General features: G+C 38.2%; 1 protein-coding gene across 1 annotated transcript in view; it reads left to right on the plus strand.

Moving 5' to 3' along the window:
- Nucleotides 1-25,065, plus strand: part of MYO1D (myosin ID) — a 334,697-nt gene that overhangs the window by 44,070 nt on the left and 265,562 nt on the right. The gene's annotated exons all lie outside the window — the stretch shown is intronic.

Here is a 25,065-nt window from a genome sequence, read left to right on the forward strand (position 1 = left end):
ACAGCATGAGAAATATGTAAGGAAATATTGTACTTTTTCATGTTTTCTCAATATAATTTTATGGCCATCAAATTAGTTTCTTATTAATTAGTATGAGTTATCTTGTGTTCAAATAGAAGTTTCTTACTATCACAAGTGCGTGGAACACACAGTGTCCAATGTGTTCTGTTTCAGAGCAGGATTTTTGGTGTGTGGTGTCACCTATATAGATTATGTTATGTTTAGTTTTGCTAGATTTCAGATTTTAATAATAAGTAGAAACTACTAAAGGGATGTAATTTTCTACAAATAATGTTTTAAGCCAAAAATTTACTCATTTGTCACTAAATATTTAAGTGCCTATTCTTTCTAAAGCAATAAGCTGGTGTTAAGGAAAAAAATATTGATGACATGTGTTAAAGCTTCATAAGGAAGACTGTTCAAGGATGGGGGCTCTCCTGAAAGGTATGGGGACCACTGCAGTGGGATTGCACAGCTCTGGGAGAAATTGGGCTCAACTCCAAATACAAGTGCAAATGTATAGCCAAGGAGCTGGGTGGTGGGCAGAAGACAGAAAATTACTACAAGGAAAGAAACATCAGGGATAATGGAGATTGTGACCAAACCAACCTAACAGGATTCTTGCTGAAGACAGGCCAGGGTGATCAGATGTCACCTGGGGGTTGGGATTGGGAGCGTGGTGAGGTAGTGGGTGAGGAATCTGTTCAGATCTGAAAGATGATTAGATATTGAGGGTTGGGGGTTCTGATTAAACTGACTTAGAAGGGTTCTGGCCCTGGCTGGTGTGGCTCAGTGGATTGAGCACCAGACAGTGAAGCAAAGAGTCGCCGGTTCAATTCCAAGTCAGGGCACATGCGTGTTGCAGGCCAGGTCCCCAGTAGAGGGTGTGCAAGGGGCAACCACACATTGATGTTTCTCTCCCTCTCTGTCTCTCCTTTCCCCTCTCTATAAAAATAAATAAATAAAATCTTTTTTTTAAGAAAGGTTCTGGCTAAAATTAGATTTTATAAGAAAGTACACAGTTAGGCCTAGGAGATGGTTCAGGAGCCTGGCTAAAGTTTGGTCAAGCAAAGAATCTTTGTCACTGGCTGCTGTAAGTAATGTATCCCTATACAGTTTTTCCACACATGTCTAAAAGCATTTACTCATTCATGTCAACAAACTTACTGACTTCCTATGTGCCAGGCTTTGTGCTCAGTGGGTAGCAGTGGGGGTGTTAATGACAGACAAGTAACAGTCAAGTCCAGTGAAGGATGGTATGTTCTGTGGAAGTGGGGAAGAACAGTGTTTTGGGAGTAGGTAGGAAGGGGCATGCTGACATTTGGACAGGAGAGGAAAATGTATCATCAGGACCTCTAAAATACTCCCAGACTCTTCAGGAAATGTATACTCCCTAGCATAGTGGACTCCCAGGATAAAGTAATAATAAAAATGTTATAGCATTTTAACATCATCCCTCGTTTGTGAAATGAGTATTCTGTTAAGGAGGCAGCAGTTAACTTCCATCATGCCCAGGCTATTAAAAATACCATTAGAGTTTCAAAGCTCTAGGAGCAGAAGGAAGAGTATGTTACCTTACTTAAAGAAAATTCGTCCTGAAAGAAGAAGTAGCTTGTATTATAAAATAATCTATCATGGAAAAAATTTCCCACTTTTATTAAGATATAATTGACATATATTACCTAAAGTGTACAACATAATAATTTGATACATGTATATATTGCAAAACGATTACCACAATAAATTTAGTTAACATCCACCACCTCACATAGTTACAAATTATTTTTTCTTGTTACAACTTATAGTATACACTCTTAGTAATTTTTAAATATATAATACTTTATTGTTACCTTAGTCACCATACTGTACATTATATCCCCAGAACTTAAAACTGGAAGTGTGTACCTTTTGACCTCTTTCACCCATTTCACATACCCCCACCAAGCCCCCACCCGTGGCAACCACCAAAGTGTTCTCTGTGTCTATGAGTTCAGGTTTTTAAGACTTTACATATAAGTGAGGTCATACACTTTACATATAAGTGAGGCCATCTGGCGTATTTCACTAGAACAGTACTTGCAACATCCATCCACATTGTCACAGTGGCAGGATTTCCATCTTTTTTATGGTTGAATAATATCCTGTTTTGTGTATATATATCACATTTTCTTTATCCATTCACTCATTAATGGATACCTGGGATGTTTTCATGTCTTGACTTAAAAGTAATGCTGCAATGAACTTGAGAGTGCAGATACTGCGTGAAGAATCTGATTTCAGGTCCTTTGGATGTAAACACAGAAGTGGAATTGCTAGATCCTATGGCAGTTCTATTTTTAATTTTTTGAGCAACCTCTGTGCTTTTTTTCCATAGTGGCTGCACCAATTTACATTTTCACCAACAGTGCACAGGGTTCTCCTTTTTCCGCATCCTCCCCTACACTTGTTACCTCTTGTCTTTTTGATAGCCATTCTAACAAGTGGGAGGTGTTGTCTCTTTGTGGTTTTGATTTGTATTTCCCTGATGATTAGTGATGTTGAGCACCTTTTCATGTACCTTTTGGCCATTTTTGTTTTAAGGGAAAATATCTATGCAGGTCTACTCATTTTAAAATCATAAATTTTTTTATTGAGTTATATGAGTTCTTTATATATTTTGTATATGAACTCTTTAAGAGATACATGAGTTACAAATATTTTCTCCCATTCCATAGGTTGTCTTTTCATTTCGATGATGGTTTTCTTTGCTGTACATAAACTTTTTAATTTGACATAGTCCTATTTGTTTATATTTGCTTTAACAAATTGTTGTTTTGCTGTCAAATTTAAAAATCATTTTTAAGACTTGTGTCAAAGAGCTTCTCCCTGTATTTTCTCCTTGGAGTTTTGTGGTTTCAGGTCTTATGTTAAAGTTTTTAATCAATTTCGAGTTGATTTTTGTGTATGGTAAAAGATAGTAGTCCAATATCATTCTTTTGCAAGTGGCTGTACTTTTTTCCAGTACCATTCACTGAAAAGACTATCTTTTCCCCACTGTTTATTCTTGGCTGCTTTGTTTTAAGTTAATTGACCATATAGGCTTGGGTTTATTTCTGGGCTCTGTATTCTGCTCCATTGATCTGTGTATCTGTTTCTATGTCATTATCATACTGTTTTGATTACTGTAGCTTTGTAGCATAGAAGTATACTGTTAAGTAGTAGCATTCTGTTAAGGAAACAGCAATTAACTTCCACTGTGCCCAGGCAATTAGAAATACCAAAAGTGTTTCAAAATTCTGAATATGAGCATATTACCTTATTCAGAGAAAATTCATCCTGAAATAAGAATAACCTGTGTTATAAAGTAACATAGTATGGACATTTTTGTTTCAGTAGTACTTATTTGGGTCTGAAAATGTTCCACACAAAGCTGAATAAGCTCAACAAGTACTTCTGATGTCACAGTTTTCAAATAAGTCTCAGTTGTGACAACAATGATATGCTGTTCTTTGGATAAAACCTTCTATTTTATTTAATTTTAGTTATTTTTAATTTGATTTACTTTTTCTTATTTTTTTAATTATGAAAAAAAAACATGCTAGTAACAGTCGAACAATCCAAAGTAAATGAAGTAAAATGTGACATTTCTTCCCTCCCCTCCCCGTACTGTCCTATTCCCCAGAAGTAATTACTAGAAGTTTCGTGTATCTCTTTCCAGAGCATGCAGGCATTTAGACAGCCAAGTACTTACACAAGTAAGAGGAGGGAGAGAGTAAGGGAGGAAGAGAGGAGAGGGAGAGGGATCGTGCGGGTGTGTCTGTGTGTACGTATAAACACATATAGTTTCAAATTAAAAAATAAAAGGAACCATGCCTTAATAATATTCTATAATATTCTATAATATTCTGTAATATTCTGTAATATTAGGGTAATATTCTATAGTATGGGTTCTTTTCCATTTACTACAATATGACCTTCACCTCTTTCTAAGTCAGTATATTTAATGCTGTCTCAGTCTTTCCAATGGCTGCATAATGTCATAGTTTGGATGTAATCATTTTCCTACTCACAGACATTGCTGCTGTTTATAATGCTTTGGCATTATAAGCAAACCACAATGAATAGCCTTATACAGATGTGTTTGCACACTTGGGCTAGTATTTCTGCAGGGGAGATGCCTAGAAATGTAGTGCTAAGCTGTTTGCTCAGTCACATGTAATTAGCCCTCCTTATCTGAGGGTCTCACATCCAAGGGGTCAACCAACCAGATCCAAAAAAGTATTTCCAATCCACCCTTGGGAATCTGATGCAGACAGCCAATTCTATGCATCATTCAATGCCATTTTTATGGAAAGGACTCAAATTTTGGTATCCAAGGCAGGTCCTGTAACCAGTCCCCTCAAGGGTACCTAAGGGGTGACTGTACTCATCATTTGAAGGCCCTTTAATACATTTTATGAAATTACTCTCTCAAATGCTTGTACCTCTTTACCCAAAACTAACATTTTTCATTTATAAGCAGCTTTTGCCAATCTAATGGGTGAAAAATGGTATGTCATTATTTTATTGTACATTCCTGGACTGTTAGTGAGGTTGTATGTTTTTTCTTAGATGTGTTAGTTTTAAATATGCTCCAAAATGCCTATTTTATGATTATTTGTCAGATTCCTATTGATCTTACTAACTTTATAAATATCATACCTCTCTACTTCTAAATTATAAATAATTTTTATTTTGTTCTTTTAACTTTGTAGTAACTTGCCAAAAAAAGTTTTTAAATTTTTATATAGTCAAATCTGTCAACTTTTTTCTTTATGGTCTCTGGGTTCAGTATCATGATGATAAAGACCCTCCAAATTCAAGATTATTAAAAGATTAAACTACTACTATATGTTTCTTATGTTCAATCGTGAGTGTGTTTGAATTTTATTTCTGTATGATATAAGGGTACAGATCTAATTTTATTTGTCTCAGCACAGGGGGCCACTTGTCCCAAAGGAATACATTGAATGATCTGTCCTTTTCATGTGAACGGGAGTCCCTTATATTCTGTCCCATTGAGCTGTCATCTGGGTTGCTGAGAAGCAGTCTCGTGTAGTGAGTTAGACTGGACACCAGACTGAAGGAAGGAGCCCTGTGTCAAACTGAGCCATCACTTCCTAGCCCTGTGACCTCAGACAGTGAGGTCACAGGCAGTTCTCCTAAACCCCAGTGTTGTCATCTGTAAAATAAGGTAGCGTACTGGCTACTTCGTCGGGTTGTGAGGATTAAAGTGAGGTAATAGGTGCACGGCACTAGGGCAGCGGCTGGCACGAGCCACACATTGGACGAACAGGGAGCTATTAGTATTGCTGTGACTGCTACAGCTACAACTGTAATTGTGATAACTGGCCCTTTATGTTGTATTTTGCTGTGTGAAAGGACAGAAATATCTTTATTGTTCTTTACTTTGCTAAAGTTGAACTTAACACTAATGTCTCAATTTCCAAAATGAGGGTTCCTTAAGGTTTTGAATACGACTGCATTAAGTTTTATACATTCAATTTGGGGAGAATTGGTATCAGCATTCAGAGTTGCTTTATTGCAAATGTCTCTCTTGTATTCAGCATATAGTTTACTTTGTGGTAATTCAGAGTCCTGTTTTAAAGTGATTTTAAATAACAGTGAATTGATATGACAGACATGCTTAGTCCTTACTCTGTCTTATTTTGTGGAGTTTTTATGGGGGGGCTTTAATACTCCTTAATTTTTACTCTATGGTCAGTTTTTTAATTGCTTTGCTTTATTTGTATTTTCCTTCTGATACTTTGAACACTTACATTTAGTTTTTAGGTTTTGCCCCTAGCAGTCACCTTTATAACTACAGCTTCTACAACTCCCTCTCCCGTTCATCACCCAGTTATGTTACTATTATGAATTTTTCAAGTGATATTTCAGTTAGGATTTTTTTAATGGAGTAGAACTCCAACATCAAGGGCTTACTCACATAAGGGGTAGTTTCTTCACATAATGAAAAGGGCAGACAGCAGTCGGGCTGGTTTCCTTGCCACACAGTGTCATCAGTACCCCTGGCCCTTGGTGTCCTTCCACTGGGCCATCCTGGGCTTGTGACTTTGGAGCTCATGCTTGTCTTATGGTCACATGATGGTTGCTTCACCTCCAGCCACTCATCTGCATTCTAGACAGGGAGGAAAAAAGAGAAAAAGGAAAAGGGTTGTCTGTATTAGGGCAGCAAAACTTGTCTACAAACCTTCAGCTTACACTTTATTGACCAGAGCTCTGGCATATCAGCACGCTTGGCTGTTACCCCTAGGGGGAAAGTATTTTAACTGGGCACATTGCCTCCCTGAGCCAACTAGGGTCCATTCGTGAAGAAGAAATGTAAAAGAACAGTCTTGTGTCTATATTTTTGGGTACACAGTTATCTATTTTGGGCATGAATTTACTTTTACATTCTTAACTAACACAGATGCATTCATAATTTAGAATGTAAATTATAAACAGTATCTCCTGACCCTCATTATGGAAGATGAGGAAGTCAGAACATTTAAAAAGTGAACTTCTACCTTTTTTCCTCCTCCTGTCCTGAATTTGGTAATTATGCTATTATTTCTAATTGTTGCTTTTTTATAACATTTTTATTCTCTCCTTAAATGAGAGTAAATGCTCTCCAGCATTTCCCCCCCAATCCTTGTTTTGCTACAACCTCTCCCTTCATCCTTTGGTTGATGTTATTCATCCATAAGTTTCTTCAGACTGGACTCGTGAACTATATCATTTCCATTCTTGCACATTCTCAAATCACTGCCTGATGCCTTTATACTAAAGTGATAATTTGGGTATAAAGTTCTCCGGTGGTGCTTTCTTTTCCTTGTCATCATTGCTTTGTGTTTTCTGAGGCTGAATGTCCCTGAAAATCTAAAGCCAGCCTGATTATTCTCTTCTAGGTGGCTGTGGCTTGGGTTTTTTTCTTCCCTTTTCTTAATGGTCATGGAATTTGTTTTGGGGGGGATTGTTCTTATTTTATGTTCGAAGCACAGTAACCTCACTAGGGGTATGCCTGGGTGTTAATTCATGTCTGTTAGTTTATCTTAGAACATATGTAGCCCTTCACTATGACCATTTAAAATGACTTCTTGACTATGTCTTGGGGTGTCTTCATCTGTCTATGTTCTTCAAGGATATCAATCAGGGATATGTTGATTCTCTATTGTCTTGACTATATCTGTATATTATTCTCTCTCTAATCCTTTTGCTTTCTATTTTATTTTTCTGCCTTTCTCAAGCTTATCTTTTAGATGTGTTTCCAGGAGGGTCTTTGCTCCTTTTTGTTCCTTTCAATGTGACCTCTTTTTTATTTCTTTATTTGATGACTTAATTTTACTCCTTTCTGACCTCCACTCTTTTTTACCTTCAGTTATATATCATTTGTTTTCTTCCTTTTTTTTGAGCTGTTTTAAGCTTTGTTTTAAGCTTTTGTTTCATAAGGTCTTTAAAAATTACCTGTAACAAAACAGCACAAATATATTCTCTTACCATCCTGGAGGTCAGAAGTCAGCCAAGGGTCTCTCTAGGCCGAAGCCCAGGTGGTGGCAGGGCTGCGCTCCCTTCTGGAGGATCTAGGAGGGAATTCCCACTTTCTCAGTTTTCCGGCTGCCTACACTCCTTGGCCCAGGGTCCCTTTCCTCCCCCTTTAGAGCCAGCGTTGGCAGGGCAAGTTGTCACATTGCAAAGTGCGGACCTTCTTTCCTAGTCATATCTCTGTCTAACTATGACTTCTCTTCTGTCTCCCTTTTTCATTGTTAAGGATGCTTCTGATGACATTGGACCCACCTAGGTAATCTGGGATAACCTCCCCATTTTAAAGGTTGCTGATTAGCAACCTTAATTCTTTTTTTTTAAATTGATTTTAGAAAGAGAGGAAGGGAGAGAGAAATATCAACTTTCTGTTTTACTTACTTGTTTATTTGTTGATTGATTCTTATATGTATCCTGAGCAAGGATCCAACCTGCAGCCTTAGCATATCAGGACAGCACTATAACCAACTGAGATACCCTGCCAAAGCCAGCAATCTTAATTTCCCTTTGCCACATAAGGTAACAGATTCATAGGGATTAGAACTGGAACATCTTTGAGGGTAAGAGTGGGGCATAATTCTGCCTACCATGAAGATCACTTTAAAATTAATGTTTTTGAACATGATTTTTACCTGTTCTGATAAAGTTATCTTCTTACATATTCTTTTTTCATTCTCCCTTCCTCCCTCCCTCCCTCTCTCTCTCTCTCTCCAGTATTTTTTTAAAGAAATAATCCTACGTTTGTTCATAAGGGGAGTTTTTCCCTAACAGGCTGTTAGTGTGGGGGAATAAGCTAACACAGCTGGTGGTTGGAGTTTAGATGTGTTCATGAAAGTTCAGTTCTAAGCCAGGACGTGATCTCCCTGGATCCATAGGGAAGTCCCATGTCAATCAGGGGTGTCTGTTTGTTGTATGTATATGTATGTGGGTGATTTAGTTTTATTTCTCTTCAGCTGACAGGCTCCTGGCCACCCCTTGTTTGTCTACCACAGCATTACTTGTACCTTGCTTGTATTTCTTAAGCATAAGTTCTAGTTAATTATTAGTGAGTTGGATGATTTTGAAATATACCTAGAAGATAAACAATGAAAGTGATTGTGGTACTACACATATGAATTATTAAGTGTGCCCACCCACGGCCTACACCCTTTTTAGGAGAAACCACTCTGCCATGACCTTGCTGAGAAGTAGATGCGCTTTGAGCCATCTGATCCCCTTACCCCCTCCACCCTCACCCTGCCACAGTTGGGCTAGGACTTGATCCAAAGACAACCAGCCTATAGTCTTACCAACAACCTGTGGCTTGATTCAGAAAGTTCACCTCAACCTGTTGTAACCACTATCCATATTGTCTAAGTTTAAATTCAAGCTCAGCCAGTTACTAGTTGTGTAACCTTAAGCAAGTTACTCAAGGCTCACTATGCCCCAGTTTCTTTTCTGTAAAATATTGCATCCTATATAATGTTGTTTTGAGAGTTAATCTCTTAAAGTCTTTACAACGGTGTCTGACTCACACTCAAAGCTCTATACATGGTAGCCATTATTGTCAGTATTTTATTAGGAATTTGGAATTAGGAAACTGAATGACCAAGAGAGTTACCAGTAGAAACTATAAAGCTGGAGTGTATCAAAGTAGAATAGTAGTAGTTCTTACTCCTTTTGGGGGTCATTGCTTCCTTGAGGAATCTTAGTTCAGAGAGAAAAGCATTGATTTGTTGTTCCACTTATTTATACATTCATTGGTTGACTCTTGTATGTGCCTGACCGGGGATTAAACCCATAACCTTGACGTATTAGGATGGTGCTCTCAACCAATTGTGCTATCCAGCCAGGGCCACGTAAGGAATCTAATGAAAGTGTGGACAGCTCCCAGCAGAAAAGTACATATACATTTGTAAACATACACAAAATCAAGGTTGAAAGCCCCTCATATAGCGAAAGGGGAGGGGCTCTGAAAGGGTATGCAAGTCAGATTTATGAAAGAACAGGAACTCATCAAAGCAGAGGGAGTTCTTTCATGAAGGGAGGAAAATGGACTGAATGAGAAGAGAGAAACGAAAGCCCTGAGCCAGGTCCTGAGTTCCAGGTCCAGCAATTTCTACCCCAGAATTCCTCTCAGATGCCTGCTCATCTCACTTCCCTGGACATAATCAAGCATAGCCCTCACATCTTCAGCCAAGTCAGCCAGACAAAATCAGCGATGGAGCTAACTTTTACATGATGAGGAACTATTGCTGTGTCATTTCAGGTTTCTCTGAGCCAACATTATGAAGTTTTCCTGTGCTGTGATTGTATCGACAGCCCGTGCTTTCACTATAAAGTGAATAACCAGCTGCAGTGACTTTTCAACGGCTAACTTCCTTTTTTGTTGTTTGAACACTTCCCAGGCCTATCCTATTTTTTTTTAATATTCTGGTTTAAAGATGAAAACAACCTCTCTAGTAGAGTTCTTTTACAATTTGGTCAGTCTTTTAAGTTTTGAACTGAAAATGAGGCAGAACTTTGCAAGATTTTATAGCCAGAAAGGATTTAAAATTTTTTCTTGTTCCATGACTTTTTATAGAAATAGAGGAAAGTGAGCCCCTCCCCCATATCAATACTGCATACTCTGTCTCATTTAGTACTCACAGCCACCTTGTGCGGTATAATATACTTCATGGAGAAAACAGGCTTAGAGATCAATTCCTTACCCAAGATCAAAGATATAGTATGTGGTGGAACTAGGATTTGAACCCAGGTCTTTTTGACTTCAAAGCATGTATTATAATGCCTCCATGGCCTCTAAAATTAAGGCTAGAAAAGAGTGGGCATTTTCTTTATATTCCTTTCCCTCAACATAGTCTTTCTTTTAACATGTTTTCTTGAGAAGAGGCTGGAAGCATACAAACTTCACTTTTTTATCCTTGAGCTAAGAAGGGTCTCGAATGCATCCATAACATCCGCCCTCATAGCAGTGTAATGTCAACCAACAGCAGATCTTCCCACTGCGTCGGGACCACGGTTGGATATTCAGCCAACCTTCCTTCCATACAGAGGCTGTCACATGGAGCCACAGCCTCGTGCTGCTGGGGAGGGTGGCCCCAGGCTGCTGGGGCAGCAGGGCTCCACAATCTGATCATTAAGATGAGTAGTATTCGTTTCAGCATATTTGCAGGATAGGGGAGTGGTCCAGAGCACTGGCTCTAGAAGTACGTTGCTTGGGTGAACCTCAGCTGTTGTGCTTAATACTTGAGTGACCTTGGGCAAGAGCTTACTACCTCTTTAAGTCTTGGTTCCTTTATCTGTAATATAAGAAGTGTGTGACACATTGGATTGTCCTAAGGATTAAATTCAGTCACAGTGCCTGGCATAGTAATGCTCCTTAAATGTTGGCCGTTATTGCACTACTTGAAAATGATTTAGAGAAACAGCAAGGAAGAAGTCATATCAGTTTATTACTAGAGTTCTCTTTTACTTTGGTTAATTTTTTTTAAGTTTTCAAACTTAAAAAATAAGTTGTAACTTTATAGGCTGAGAAGGCTTACTTTTTTTGAAAATGGCAACTCCTGTGTTTACATGAGGAGGTCAATAGTCATTTTATGAGTAAAATATTAAGCTTCACAGTGCATAAAATGTATATACCTATTATGACTATAACGAAGAGGGGTGGGAATACGTCCTTATTCCAGTTTGTTTAGTTGCTAAACAAACAGTTCAGCTCTTTTCCTGTTCCTCAGCAGACTAAAGCAGTCCCTGTATCTTTTAGGACTGCAAAGGGGTTATAGATTTTTTTGTGCATTCTTATAACATTACTGTGAAGTAGTTAGCAGATTAATATGATTTTTATTTCATTTATAACAGTATGTCAATAATTAGCTTTAAATAGTAAGTCAGAATTATTTTCTGCTTCACAACCTAGGTGATAATATTCAAATATTCTTGTTCTTATTGACTGTATGATTTGTTTCAGGGCTATATTGATTTTTCCAGTTTCCTAGACATTTCCATGTACCATGAAAGTCTTGGTTTGCAGTGTATTGCCAATTATTATGTAAATTGGGCCAGTGTGCACATATTGCGTATATGTATATATATTGTATAAACTTGTAAAATACCATAATGTACAGTTTGTTATTAGGTGATTTTTTTAAACAGAATGATGCATAAATTTGATAAGTTGACATTTAGGGGTACAAAAAGTAGCACAAGCATTTAGAATCCTAAGAAGTTGACCTGGAAGGGAATTTAGAGATTATTCTAGACTAATACCTCACTAAATAGAAAACAAGCACAAATAGTTACTTGCATAGGTTACATAGATGAATTATGATCATTTTTTCTAACCAAAAAGTTTTTACGATGTGGCTTCTCTCTTCGTCTCTTCTCTCTCATTTGTCTTTTCTCTTTTTGGCTAAAAATAGTAGTTTTAAGAATTATTTTATTTTTAATTCCCCCAAATGGGAGCAGATTGTGTTTGAAGAAGAAAGACCAAAATTTTTTTTTAATAATAAAGGCAGATTAGGGTTTTGATACTGATTTTTTAAAGATTATATTTACTTTATTTTTAGAGAGAGGGTAAGGGAGAGAAAAAGAGAGGGAGAGAAACATCAGTGCATGGTTGTCTCTCACGCACTCCTCACTGGGGACCTGGACCATAATTCAGGCATGTGCCCAGACTGGGAAACAAACCAGCAACCCATTGGTTTGTAGGCCAGTGCTCAATTCACTGAGCCACACCAGCCAGGGCTTGATACTGATTTTTAAACTTAATGTTACACACAGGAATTTTATGCAGTATCTGCAGTGGCACTGAGCATTCATCTATTCCATTTAGACCACTTTTCAAATTAAAAAAATAGATATATAAAAAAATGAACTAACTTATGGTTCATTAATTGCAAATAAATAGTATAACTATTTTTCAAAGAAAAGTTGTATTCAATCCTCCCCTTCCCTAATATTTGAAGATGTTGTTAAAGAATTGCAGTCTGTTCACTGAAATAGAGAACAAGTAGGCAGCGACCAGAGGGGAGAAGGAAGGGAATTTAAGGGGGAAAATGGGAAGGGATTTCGAGGAACAAGTATGAAAGACACAGGGATGAGGACTGGGGGGGAAGGGAAATGGAAGGGAGGTGGGGAAATGGGGCAGGGGGGGCTGGGATGGGAGAAATAGACAAAAAACTGTACTTGAAAAATAACTAAATAAAATTTTAAAAATTAAAAAAAAAGAATTGCAGTCTGTTGCAAATTTGGTTAGGATCAAAATAAATTCTTTAAAATTCAGTTTTAATAGTGTTATAGCAGTCAAGTGGAAAGAACTCAAGGGAATGATTAGAAGTATTTCAAAGCTCAAGACCAGAAGTCATAGTTAATATTGGACTAAGTTTCCCATCTTCATTACCACAGCCTGTCCTGTCCCCTTGGTCTGAAACATTCTTAACCCTCCCTCTTGACCTGTCTAACCCTTTCTCAATAACTTCAGGGCTCTGCTTTCGTGTCAGTGAAACCTTCCTAAACTGGTTAGGTCTCCTAGTGCTGTTGCATTCTGCTGTTCTTCCTGGACCAAGTTTATTTGGATTATAATAATATGGTTATAGGTAATTTAAAAAAAAAACATGTCCCTCACGTGACTGGTAAGTGCTCTCAGGGCAGGAACCACATGTGTCTTTTTCACTGCTCTATCCTTAGTGTTGAGCATCACCCTAGACACATAGGCATCCTCAAAAAGTATATGGACTGATGGATGAATGGATTCCTTGTTTGGATGTTGTAGCTAAGAGATTGAGAGGAATCAACCAGCTATTTCACATAGAGCTTCAGACCATGTTAATTACTAGTAGGTCACCATGGATAAAGGATTTGTTTAGGTTTACAAGCTCAGAGATGTGTCATTTTGATTATTAGATTCATTGCTAAAAGTAAACAGATTACAAGGAGTGAATTTGTATGCCAGAATATAATATTTAAATTTAGAATAGGAAATGTACTTCAGAATGGGGTTTTATGGTCTGTATAAGTTAGGCCAAAACAATAATCATTGATTGACTTTGTACTTCTCTGCATTTCCTAGCCTAGCTTGTGAGCAGGTTGGGACCACAGGACTAGTACTGACCAGCGAACTCTGAGCTAAAGTGGTACATGCCGTGTTGGGGCCGTGGTAGTTAAGAGCTGGTGGCCTTCTTCGTGTCTTTCTCCTTTGCTGTGGCACCTTGTAGGCCAGTGTTTCAGTTGACAAATCTACAGGATGGAGGAGCACTGCCTGAGCAGAACTGACTCTGTGTGTTAGCTATTGAGCTCTCACTGGCGTATTTGTTGCCACAGCATAACCTAGTGTTTTCCTGATTAATAAACTGGGAACTTCCTCTTGGTTTATAGATTTCCATTGAGACACAAATTACAAATACGGAGTTTGGTTCTAGGGAGAAACCCCCACATTTGGATCTTACTTGTTCTGCTGAGCTTGAACTACCTAAATAATAACTATGCCTTATATAAAAATTATGAGAATAAGAGCTAACAAATGAAAGTTTAAAACATTTGAGTAATTAACATCCACTAACTTGTATTTTGTAGTACTCTAGAAATAGTATTCATAATTCTTATTGAGCTTCAAGTTTGAATGGTTTCTTCCTCCATGATATTTTTGGTATCTTCCTGGTAAATAAGGAAAATTCAGGTTGAAATGAACAACTTTTATAAATTAAGATTTTAAAAATCTTCCATGTTTCTACATTCCTTGAGTTTATGTATTCTACAATTAATCTTTTAGCAGTAGCTTACCCATAAAATGGATCTCTTTCAAGTCATGTTTTCATAAGGTTTTTCCAACAGAATTATGTTTATTTATTTTAGTTTCTATTTTCTTTGAGAATGCAGTGATGAATAAGTTATATATGTTGTCCTTAGAGTTTCCCATCTATAACAGAGATGGCTTCACCAAAACTTATTTCCTCTCTTTTTGTGGGCACACACTCCCTTGAAGTTATATGTGTTGTGTGACTGAGTACTCGCCAGTGGAAATTTTGAGGTCTAGCCACTTCCAGGTCTAGCTCATAAAAGCCTCCCACGTGTGACTCTCTGTTCCAGCCCCTTTTGCTGGCTGGTTATCAATGGCCAAGGTAACCAGGAAGTCATGTGCTGAAGATGGAAAAGTCTGTTAAATTGGTCACTAAATGCCTGCCTGGAACAAAGGCCTACTCCCTCCCCCAGAACCATTTGTCTTGGACACGTGTGAGTAACAAACAACACTTCTTGTGTTCAGCCACTGCAGTTTTGGAGTTTGTTATTGCAACCAGCATTACCCCAAGGCAACATTTAATAATAGCCAATATAGCAATTCCAGAGCAAATATTTAAATTTTCAAGAATGATTAATTTATGTCTTAATTTGTACTGTGTCCCTCTTAGAAGAAACAGTGGTTTCATTTAAATAGTCCGTTAATTCTTCGTCTTGCTTTCATTATTCCAAATTGCTTGGCTCTTCCCAAAACAACCAAGTAATGGCTACTCTGATTAAGTAGGCCCTTTGTTTGTCCTTTTTCCTCCCACACCATTTTATAAGGTCACATTCTGTGTTTACAAATCCAGAGAGCATTTACTCTTATTTATAAGTGCAGTAAGAAAAAGAGAAGGAATAAATTTAAAATGTCAACACAAAGGTATTTTTTATGTGGCTGACTGAGACTCTGCCAGGTCACTTTTCTGAAAAGTGTTGCTGCCTTGAGAAGTTTACCAACGTGTAAAAGCCGCTCTGTGCTCAGCCTTCCAGCCAGTGTCCAAGCCAGAAATCTAGTTAGTTTCGATTCAACTTTCTCTTCATCTCCAGCACCATCAAGACAGTCACTAGATGAGAGGTTAATTCAGTCTCCTTAGTAGCTTTGGAATATGTCACCATTTTCTAGTTTAGGTGTCTGCTAAGGGTCCCATAGATGCAACTGTCTCTTAACTGGTCTCCCTAGGCTCAGTCCTAATACTTTCATGCTGTAGTAGCCAGAATTCCCTTTATAAAATGCAAAACTTGCCCTGGCCGGATGGTTCAGTTGGTTAGAGTGTCATCTGTAACACCAAAAGGTTGCAGGTTCAATTTCTGGTCAGGGTACATTTGGGAGACTACCGATCAGTGTTTCTCTCTCCCTCTCTCCCTCTCTCCCTCCCCCCCCTCCACCCCTACCCTTCCTTTCTCTGTAAAATAAATAAACATATCCTAAGATGAGGATTAAAAAATAAAAAATAAATAAAATGCAGAACTCAACACCTCATGCCTTTGCTTTGAAATCTTTCAGTGAATCTACCTTGCTTTTGGCACAAAGCCTAAACTTCCTCAAGTGACTCATAAGACCCTGCATCATTGACGAGGAATTCTATTTTCTATCTTTTCTTCCCTTGCCCTGCACTATCTTTTCTATGCTCTGCACTGCAGCCTCATTCAACTTTTCTTTAAATCTGCTTTACCCTTTCTGAAGCTTCTCAGCCTTTGTTCCTGCTGACCTCTGTGTGGAATGCTACTCTTTCCCACCTTCTCAGGCCCTCAAGGTCTGGGTTAACTGCCCTTTATTGGTACTCCAGTATCACCCTGCATTTCCTCTGTTACGGAGGCTCTTGTGCTGTATCTTTCTGATAACCTGCCTGTTTCTCCTCCTGCTGGGCCCTTTGAAGGCCTCAGACCATGATTATATTGATTACCATTATATCTAAGCCCTTAAGACAGCAATTTTCAACTAGTGTGCCACAAGAATTTTTAAAACATGCAATACCTGGCAATTTAGTCAGGGGCACTGACCTCTTTTCCCTTACATTGTCAAATTAAAAAAATGACAACAGCCAACACAACATTAGCCATACAGTGTGAATGAGTCAAAATTATACCTATTTTTTGTCAGATCAAAAAGTATATATATATATTGGTGTGCTGCAGAATTTTAGCAATTAGTTTAAGTGTGCCATGAGATGAAAAAGGTTGAAAGCCGCTGCCTTAGCACGTTGTCTAGCACAATAAACACTTCTTGGATAAATGAGTAGTGGTAGATGTGGAAGAACCCAGTCTCTTAAAATTTGTCTATGAAGTGATATTTGAGGATGTACTAAGAAAGACTGAAGTCAGTGCCAGGATAGCTTTCCAAATATTGAGAAATCATCAGCGCTGAAGACCATTTACAGGAGAAATGATTAACTTGTGGGTATATTTTAAAGGTTGAACTAATAGAATTTGCTGATGAATGTGAATGACTCTGTGCTTACAAATTATATTTGCTTGGTGGAATGGTTCGTGAAAAGATAATGTCACTGTGCTGGTTAAGGTCATTGTGAAGATTGAATGCCATAATATACATACAAAGTTCCTACCTAGCTCAGTGCTTGGCATTTGTCTGTACTCAATAAATATGATTTTCCTATCTGTTGGTGACTTAGTATATTGTTAAGACAAAAAAGCTAAACACACTAGAACATGCTGCTCCGAAGCAAAACTGTGCAGCGGGCGAAGTTGGCATCCAGCCTCTGCCTGTACTTCAGCAGTCCCTCCCTCGTCCTGTACAGAACCTGCAGGCTGTCCTGGGGCCAGGACCTCTCCCCTGACTGGGGCTACCTTCTACTTGTCTCTCCATCTCCCTGTGTTTCAGAGTTTGTTACTGTTATGCTTTGTTCTTTTCCTCCATTTAAAGCTGCTCTTTTCTTTTTATCCTTTAGAAATTTTGTGGTTTGTCTCCACTTCTCTGAATATTGCTATTCATGGCCCCACTGTTTTCTCTACCTGTGATGTAGGCATCAGGTAACATAACATAATGAGTGTTTCCTCTGTTGTCTGCCTGCTGGGTTTAAACCGAGGCACTACCATCCCAATCAACCTTCAGAACCCTTCGCAAGTTACCGTACCTCCCTAGTTCTCATTTCCGCCATATGTAAGATGGGAACGAAAACTGTTAGGTAGTGAGGATAAAAGAGGTAGTTCTTTCAGTACATTTGGAATGGTGCGTAGCACATAAAAGGCACCAAATAATCGTTAGCTGTCATTAGTCATAATCATACCTGGTAACTTCAGCTGCTCTTCTGTGACTCTGAACATCACCCCCTTACCGATGCTTGAATCCCTGCACTCCTCTCCTCTTACCTGTTCTTTGATCCTGTTTCTACTTGGAGGTCTCACCATAAACTCTGACTCAATATTCAAAATAAGCTTATCACCTCTTCTTTGCAGTATGCTTTGGCTACAAGTCACAGAAAACCCAAATAAAAGTGGCTTAAACAACAAGGGAGGTTATCTCTCTGATAAACGTGAAGCCTAGAGGCGGGATGGATCTGAGTTTGCATAATCCAGGTGCTGAGTCAAGTTCTCAAGGACCCAGCTAATTTCCAACCCAGCTCCTTCCCACCCACTCAGCATTTTGACTTGGCCTTTTAGGCCACCTCCCCTCATCTTCACACAGATTGAGGAAACCTTTCTAATGTGATAAAGGGGATCAGAATTCCCAATTTTAGCTTAGACTAGCCAAGATCCATTCCTGAGCAAATGATAGTGTGTGTGTGTTTGGGAGTGGGGGGGCGTGAACACTTGAACAGAATCAGAATTATGCTGGCAATCAGAAGGAGGGTTGTGGGATGACTTCGGGTAGAAAGAATACAGTGTCTGCAATATTTCACAATTACAGGTAGAAAAATACAAAAACGAAGAAGAGTCGGGAGTCACAGAGAAGTCAGGAAAACTAGGTAGTGAGTCTTACACAGAATTGACTCAGACCAAGGAGTAAGGCTGAAGTGAGGGGGTGGATTTGAGGGATGCAGCTGTGGTATCCTCAGTGACCAGGCATGGAGATTGGGAAAAAGGGCCTCATTCGGTTTCCACTTTCTCCCTGGCTAAGTGTGTAGCCATTCATGGAGGTGGGGGAGACAAGATGAGTTGGTTTAATCAGTAGGGGTTTAATTGAGTTAAGTATTACACAGATCGAGTCTGAAGTGCCTATAAGATATCCCTAGTGGAAATATTCGACTGGCATTTGGAAGAAATGTCTGAAATGGAAATGTAGTCTTCAGAATGCTGCTGTTTTCCCCTCAAAAGTCCTGGCCCTACCCATTTCTTCATCCTGATGCTATTTCCCAGTTTCCTGTGGGCCCTTCTCTTCCTTTATGGCCTGTCCCCAGTTAATAGCTTTCTCCTTTTCTCCTCAAAGAAACCACTCTCTTTGGTGAAGCTATCACTGTGTGCCAAGGTGACAGTGTAATGGTATGAGTCAAGTATCATCACCTATTAAAATTAATTCCAAATTTACAGAGCCAATTGGCTTATTTAATGAGCCCTTACTTTTATAAAGGTCCATTAAATTACAAAAATAATTTAATTACAAAATTATGAAATTACAAAACTCTCAAACCAAAATACTTCTACCCCTGAGCCCAGGCAATTGCTATAAGTGGACGGAGTTATGTAAAGCCATATTAAAAGTTACAGACTTACCTTATAGTTCTCTAGAATTATAAACATGAAAAATACTGATCATAAATATTCATTTTCAGTCTGCAATTTAGACCTTAATTATTGGGGAAATCACTGAGCACATTGTGAGACAGGACGCACAACCATCTGTACACCTTTACTGAATCGGTGAACACTGAACTTCATTCAGGGTTGCCCTTACCCATTCTGGTATCCTAACAGCTCCCAGCCCTCCCTTCTTCAGCCTGGTGTCTGCTATCTGGGCACTTTTCTCTCTGCTGCCTTGCCTTGTATATAACCCAGTGGCACATTGGTCCCAGATGCTGCTCACCACTCTCCCCCTTCTGCTTCTCCACAGTCTGCAAACCCTTGCAGCTACATCAGTCTCCTTGTTTCCTGGTTATCCTCTCTGCCCCCTGGCACACCACTGCTCTTGCTTTGTCCAGCCTGGCCTTCACACCTTCACCCTTTACTTAGCCCATTTCCACTGCCGTTAGGTGGAGAAGAAGCACTAACTAGTTTTGGCCTGCCTTAGGGGCAGCTCAGTCACTGTGAATTTGTTTGCAAATACTACAGAGAGTATTACTTAATCAGACAATTATAGTTGGACCTTTTCTATTAAGATAATGCTAAAGGCCTATCCAAATATTAGCAGTTGTTATTACTGCTGAGCACAGAAACAGGGCATGAATGCCTCTTATTTTAAAAGCAGGCCTAAGAGGATATGAGAAGGAAGCATTCTAACTCAGAGGCAATTCAGAAATATCTCTCACCCTAAATATAATACTTACAATCATGTGCATATATATGAATATACATACCCATATTTATATATACACAAAAGAGGTATAAAATTTGGCATGGATACATTTAAATCTCTCAGGACATAGGAAATTGATGGTGTATGTTATAGTCAGAGGAAAACACTGAAGTTGTGGGATAGAGTATGAGGGAGACTTTCATTGCGTTCCTCTGTGTGCCTTTTGAATTTGATCATTGACGTACTACTTACTAATACACTATTCCGTACCCAACAATTCTACTTCAGGAAAATTTATCCCACAGAAATATTTGTATATATATTAGCACAATTGCATGTATAATTATGTTAATGATAGCACTGCAGTAACAATGATAACTTTGATAATAACAAAACTACAAGCAACCTAAAAGTTCATCAGTAGAGGCTGGTCCATCAATTATAACTTACCTGTGTTGTTGTTTAGAAAAATGGGATATGCAGATATGCTCATAGGGAAAGATTGCTGAATTAGGGTAGTGTAGGTTATGCTACAGTCACAAACAGCTGTCAAGTCTCAGTGGTTTAATGTCACAAAGGTCTGTTTCTCACTCACATAAACTCTGTGAATCTGGGCAACCCCTGAGCGCTCAGACCGCTCCGATTGTGTGGTTCTGCCGTCTCAAACACAGAACTTCCTCAGTCCACCAACGTACTGTGAACACCAACTTCTCTGTGCTTTGGCCAAGGAGTGTGTGTCCCATAGCCCATTATAATGTGGCCCTGATAACTAGTAACATGGCCCTGCTGAACTGCAAGAAGGGGTCGTAATGTGGGGGAACATATGGAACATTCGGGGTGCAAACCCTCATTGCCATAGTAGTTAAAGTATTGAAAAAAGCAGCGTGTATTGATCAGATTTACATGGTGTGTGTGTGTGTGTGTGTATTACGTATGCATGTATGTGTATGTAATTTCATTACTTAAATATATGTGCATGGAGTTTAGGCACAAAGTTTTCAGAAAGGATATATAAGAAGTTATTCACAATAGGGACCTCTGGAGAGTAAGATTAAGGCTACCCTACTTGAATAGTTCTACCATATTTTTTAATATTTTTGACCTAGCAATAAGTTGTTTATCTTAAACACTATAGTTTGCTCTCTACTTCTGTTAATACGATTTAAAACAGAAGAATTAATGTAAGTTTTTGTGTTTTTTTCAATCTGGTTTAAATTGACTCCATGAAATCCTTCATGAAAAAAATCAGTTTTGAGAAATCTGAATTGTATAACTAATAATTCTCCTTAAATGCAATTAATTTATAGTTCTATGTATATATGTGTAATAATGTATATGCAATATGTGTAGAGTAGAGAGAATGGGAAAATCCACTGGTACTTATACTTCCTTATGTTGTTTAGTTAAGCTTTACATGTTGCCAGTGTTATAAAATGGGAAATGCCATTCACCATTTACTCTGTGCCACTCCTTTCCTGAATGTGCTGGAACTAAAGAGCAGGCAAAGAAATAAGCAATTCATTCATAGAGAACAAGCAAGGAACTGACTAGTATCGCCTTGGAAAGCCAAACACCCAAGAGCTATAAAAATACAGTAACAGATGATATAATCCTTACTCCTGAGAGAAATATCTAAAAGTATATTGATCTCTTTGGGCATTCAAATACAAAGTTTCACTTTTACAAGTTAATATACTCTTTTTACAAAGCCAGACATTCTAATTTACAAATTGGATATATATTAAATACAGATTAAAAATACATTAAACTCTAATTGAAAAACAAACAGCATTGCTTTTGGGTGTGGTGGTATCAGGTTACCTTTATAATCATGTTCTTCTATCTCTCATCCAACCCTCAGAGGATGAATGTAATCCCTGAAGTTGCATTGAGCCTGAAAAAAAGGTTCAGGTGGTTTGAGCTCTTACATCTCTCTGGGAGAGTCTCTAGCACCTCAGGAGAGAGATGCAGCCTCAGAAATAGCTCTTCAAGGATCAGGTTCAAGGCCGAGGGATCTTTGGAGTGAGCCCAGCTCTGACCTGAATGGGCTGCCTTGACCAGGGTTCGACTGTCTTGTAAATGTTAGCTTTTGAAGGTAGTCCTTTTTCTCTGAAAGAATTCTTTTGATTTTGAGGTTATTTCTTTGTATTTTGTGTGTTAATGCTGTCTCATTTTGATGGTTTAATTGTTTTATTAGTCATCTCTGCCAATAACACACCTCATCATTAGTTTTAGCTGTAAAATCAGGCTATTAACTGTAAAAACTGTAAATTCCCAATATATGAGGGAATCACACGTTCAAGTGCAACCTACTGCAAACTCTTTGGGTCTTTATTTCTCCGGACCTGTTTCCATCATCATAATTTGGTTCATGACAAGTGCTACCTTGAAAAAAATGTGTCTTTTCTGGACAAAAAATGTCTATTAAGCTTGTTTTGGGAGGGACTGAGCATTAAGTTAAAATGGATTAAAAATAAATAATACAAGTTTTACTTTCCTAGCATAGCTAGGAGTTTTAAACTATAAATTTTAAAACAAGCCATATTGAAATGTAAATTATTGTAAACATAAGTAATAAAAATAAATGCTTATATTTTCTGCAATTTTCATGTACTTTTGGGTTAGAGCTGATTAACTTTTCTTGATTATTACACATTGTAACATGGTCCTACTATGTGTGACTTATACCCAGTTTGTACCACACAGAACCTCACCGTGAGAGTTTAACTGTATCCAGAATGGTTTACACACTGTGGAATAAAATGAGTTCCCTGATCTCACTCTTGGCTGTCACTGTAATGTCCAATTGCCATGGAAGTTTCTAAGTGCTCTCTATTTGCATACTCATCATGGCCAAGCAGCAAACAATTTGTAGCCTGGAACACTTGGAGTAACACTGTTCTAGGAACTATTGGGAAATATAAAGAAACTTGGAAACTCTTGAAATATTAAGTAGCAGTAAAAATGCATTAGCTTGAAAGGCAATAGAAGGGAAACCCCAGTGCAGCATCCTACTAATTGACAAGTTGTAGAGAGGTTAGCATCCCCAGTGTCCAGTGGAGTGAGAGAGACCATTCAGGCAAGACAGAGAGAGGTGCCGTGGAGAGCCTCACTGAGAACTGAGAGTGGCATTCGATCTCTTAAGGGAAGGTAACTGTTTAAAAAGATAAGTTGGATCCATTTTATTTTATGAATAACTGCAGTATCTTTTTTTTAAGATTTTTTAAAATTTATTTATCTTTAGAGGGGAAGGGAAGGAGAGAGGGAGAGAAACATCAATGTATGGTTGCCTTTCATGCGTCCCCTGCTGGGAATTGGCCTGCAGGGAACTGGTCTGCAACCCAGGCATGTGCCCTGACTGGGAATCGAACCGCGAATGTCTGGTTCGCAGGCCTGTGCTTAATCCACTGAGCTACACCAGCCAGGGCCTGCAGTATCTTGATTAATTGATGAATTGTCCTGTAAGCCAAAAGTAAACAAACATTCGTCATACTGATTAGTAATACATAAATACTGATTTTACTACTACATAAATCTTAAGGTCAGCCTTTGACTGCAAAGGGAACTTGCTTCCATTCTTTTTTTCTTATCTTTCAATTACAGCTTATATTCAGTATTATTTTGTATTAGTTTCAGCATAGAGCATAGCAGTTAGACAGTCACATACTTTACAAAGTGTTCCCCTGCTATTTCCAGTACCCACCTGGAACTGCTTCTATACGTTTTTTAAAAATTAAGTTAAAAAAATTAAAAAGGAAACTCTGTTCTTTTGAATCATTACCAGTCTCTTGGTAATTATTGTGTTTGAACCAGATTCTTCATACATAGGAATATTCAGTAAGGTTCCTTTGAAAAGTTCTGTTTCACAGGCGTTGCTTTGTAATATGGGACCAGCCCTTGCCAGCTCCATCTTCCTTTTTCATGTGTACTGTGGAGTTTAAATGGCTTCACTTCCTTTGCAAGAAAATGATAGGAGGATCCTAGGACTGGGTCATTTCCTCTTTGGGGTATTAGAACTTTCTGTTAGTCATCACCAGATATTAAATGGTAATTACTATTATACCAAATATTAAATGGGAATTACTGTTACTAGTGGTTGATGAACTATGAACAAGTTACAGATGATTTTTTTTTTGCCTCGTCTTCTTTTTAAAAAGTCCCACTTTAAAATAAGATAATATCTTTTTAAAATCCACTATTTCTAGCTTCTCTTGAAAAATCAGAAGTTCTGGCACAACTTGGTCCGCATTCCAAAACAAGAATTATCTGTTAGATATTTTAAACAAGCTACCCCCTCTATATAGGGCACGTGCATGTCCAGCCCCCACCGTGTCCTAGGGACGTACTTCCTTTCTGCTTATCTCACTGTCTTGCTGGCCTGGCTTCCATAGATGGCTTGGTTTCACTACTGGACTCGTGTATAATGGCATGTTTGACCCACCAAATCTAAAACCACACCAAACCAAAACCTTCAGCTTTACCAGCACTATCAGTTACCTTCCTACCTTGAATTATATACCATTTGAAGAACAAAATGATATATCGTTTTATGGCTAAAATAAGTTGGTTGATCTCATATTATTGTAGTCTGTATAAATACAATAGTGTGTATGTATATTTAAATACAATAGTGTGTATGTATATTTCTGTGTGCATGTGCATACATTTATATGTGAGAATAAGACAAATATGTTCAAAATCACGTGAGTGAAGGCTACTTGGGAGTTTTTTTAATGCTCTTCTTGACTTTTATGTTTGTAATTATTTCAATATAAAAATATTTTTAAAAGTCAAAGCCAAATCTCAACCACAGATTGTCAAGAGTAAAAGATTTTTCTTCCCTAAATGATTAATCTTTTAGTCAGAATTTGAGGAAAGGGAGCATTTAAAGCCAACCTAATTGATACCATGCCTTACAAATTGTTTTCCAGAAAAAAATATTTTCTAGCAGATATTAAGACTGAAACTTAGAAAAATATTTTTGTGTACATTTACAACCAAAACAATTGGTCTCTGCATCTGATTGTTAGTGCCCTGATGTAAGAAAGCACTCAGAGCGTGTAAATGAATGTGCCGTTGCCTCCCAGCATCCAAAGAAGGACCTTATTCGCAGAGTGTATACATGTTTGCTGATGTGTAGGCATCCACATATTAGATATTTTTAAAAAGCAACCACATTGTCCATAAGTCTGACCTGTTTGTTCATTTGTGGTGATGGATTTATGTCAGTTTAGTCCCACACTTGGGTCTAGTCCAGGGTAGGCGTCTCCTAAAAGGCTGGAAGATAAAGGCTATAGTTCACACACCCACAAAGAACAAAGATAAATCCCAGTCAACAGCAATAT

Source organism: Artibeus jamaicensis, unplaced genomic scaffold (assembly GCF_021234435.1).
Source record: "Artibeus jamaicensis isolate MK-2021 breed Jamaican fruit bat unplaced genomic scaffold, CSHL_Jam_final contig_1998, whole genome shotgun sequence".
Lineage (NCBI taxonomy): Eukaryota > Metazoa > Chordata > Mammalia > Chiroptera > Phyllostomidae > Artibeus > Artibeus jamaicensis.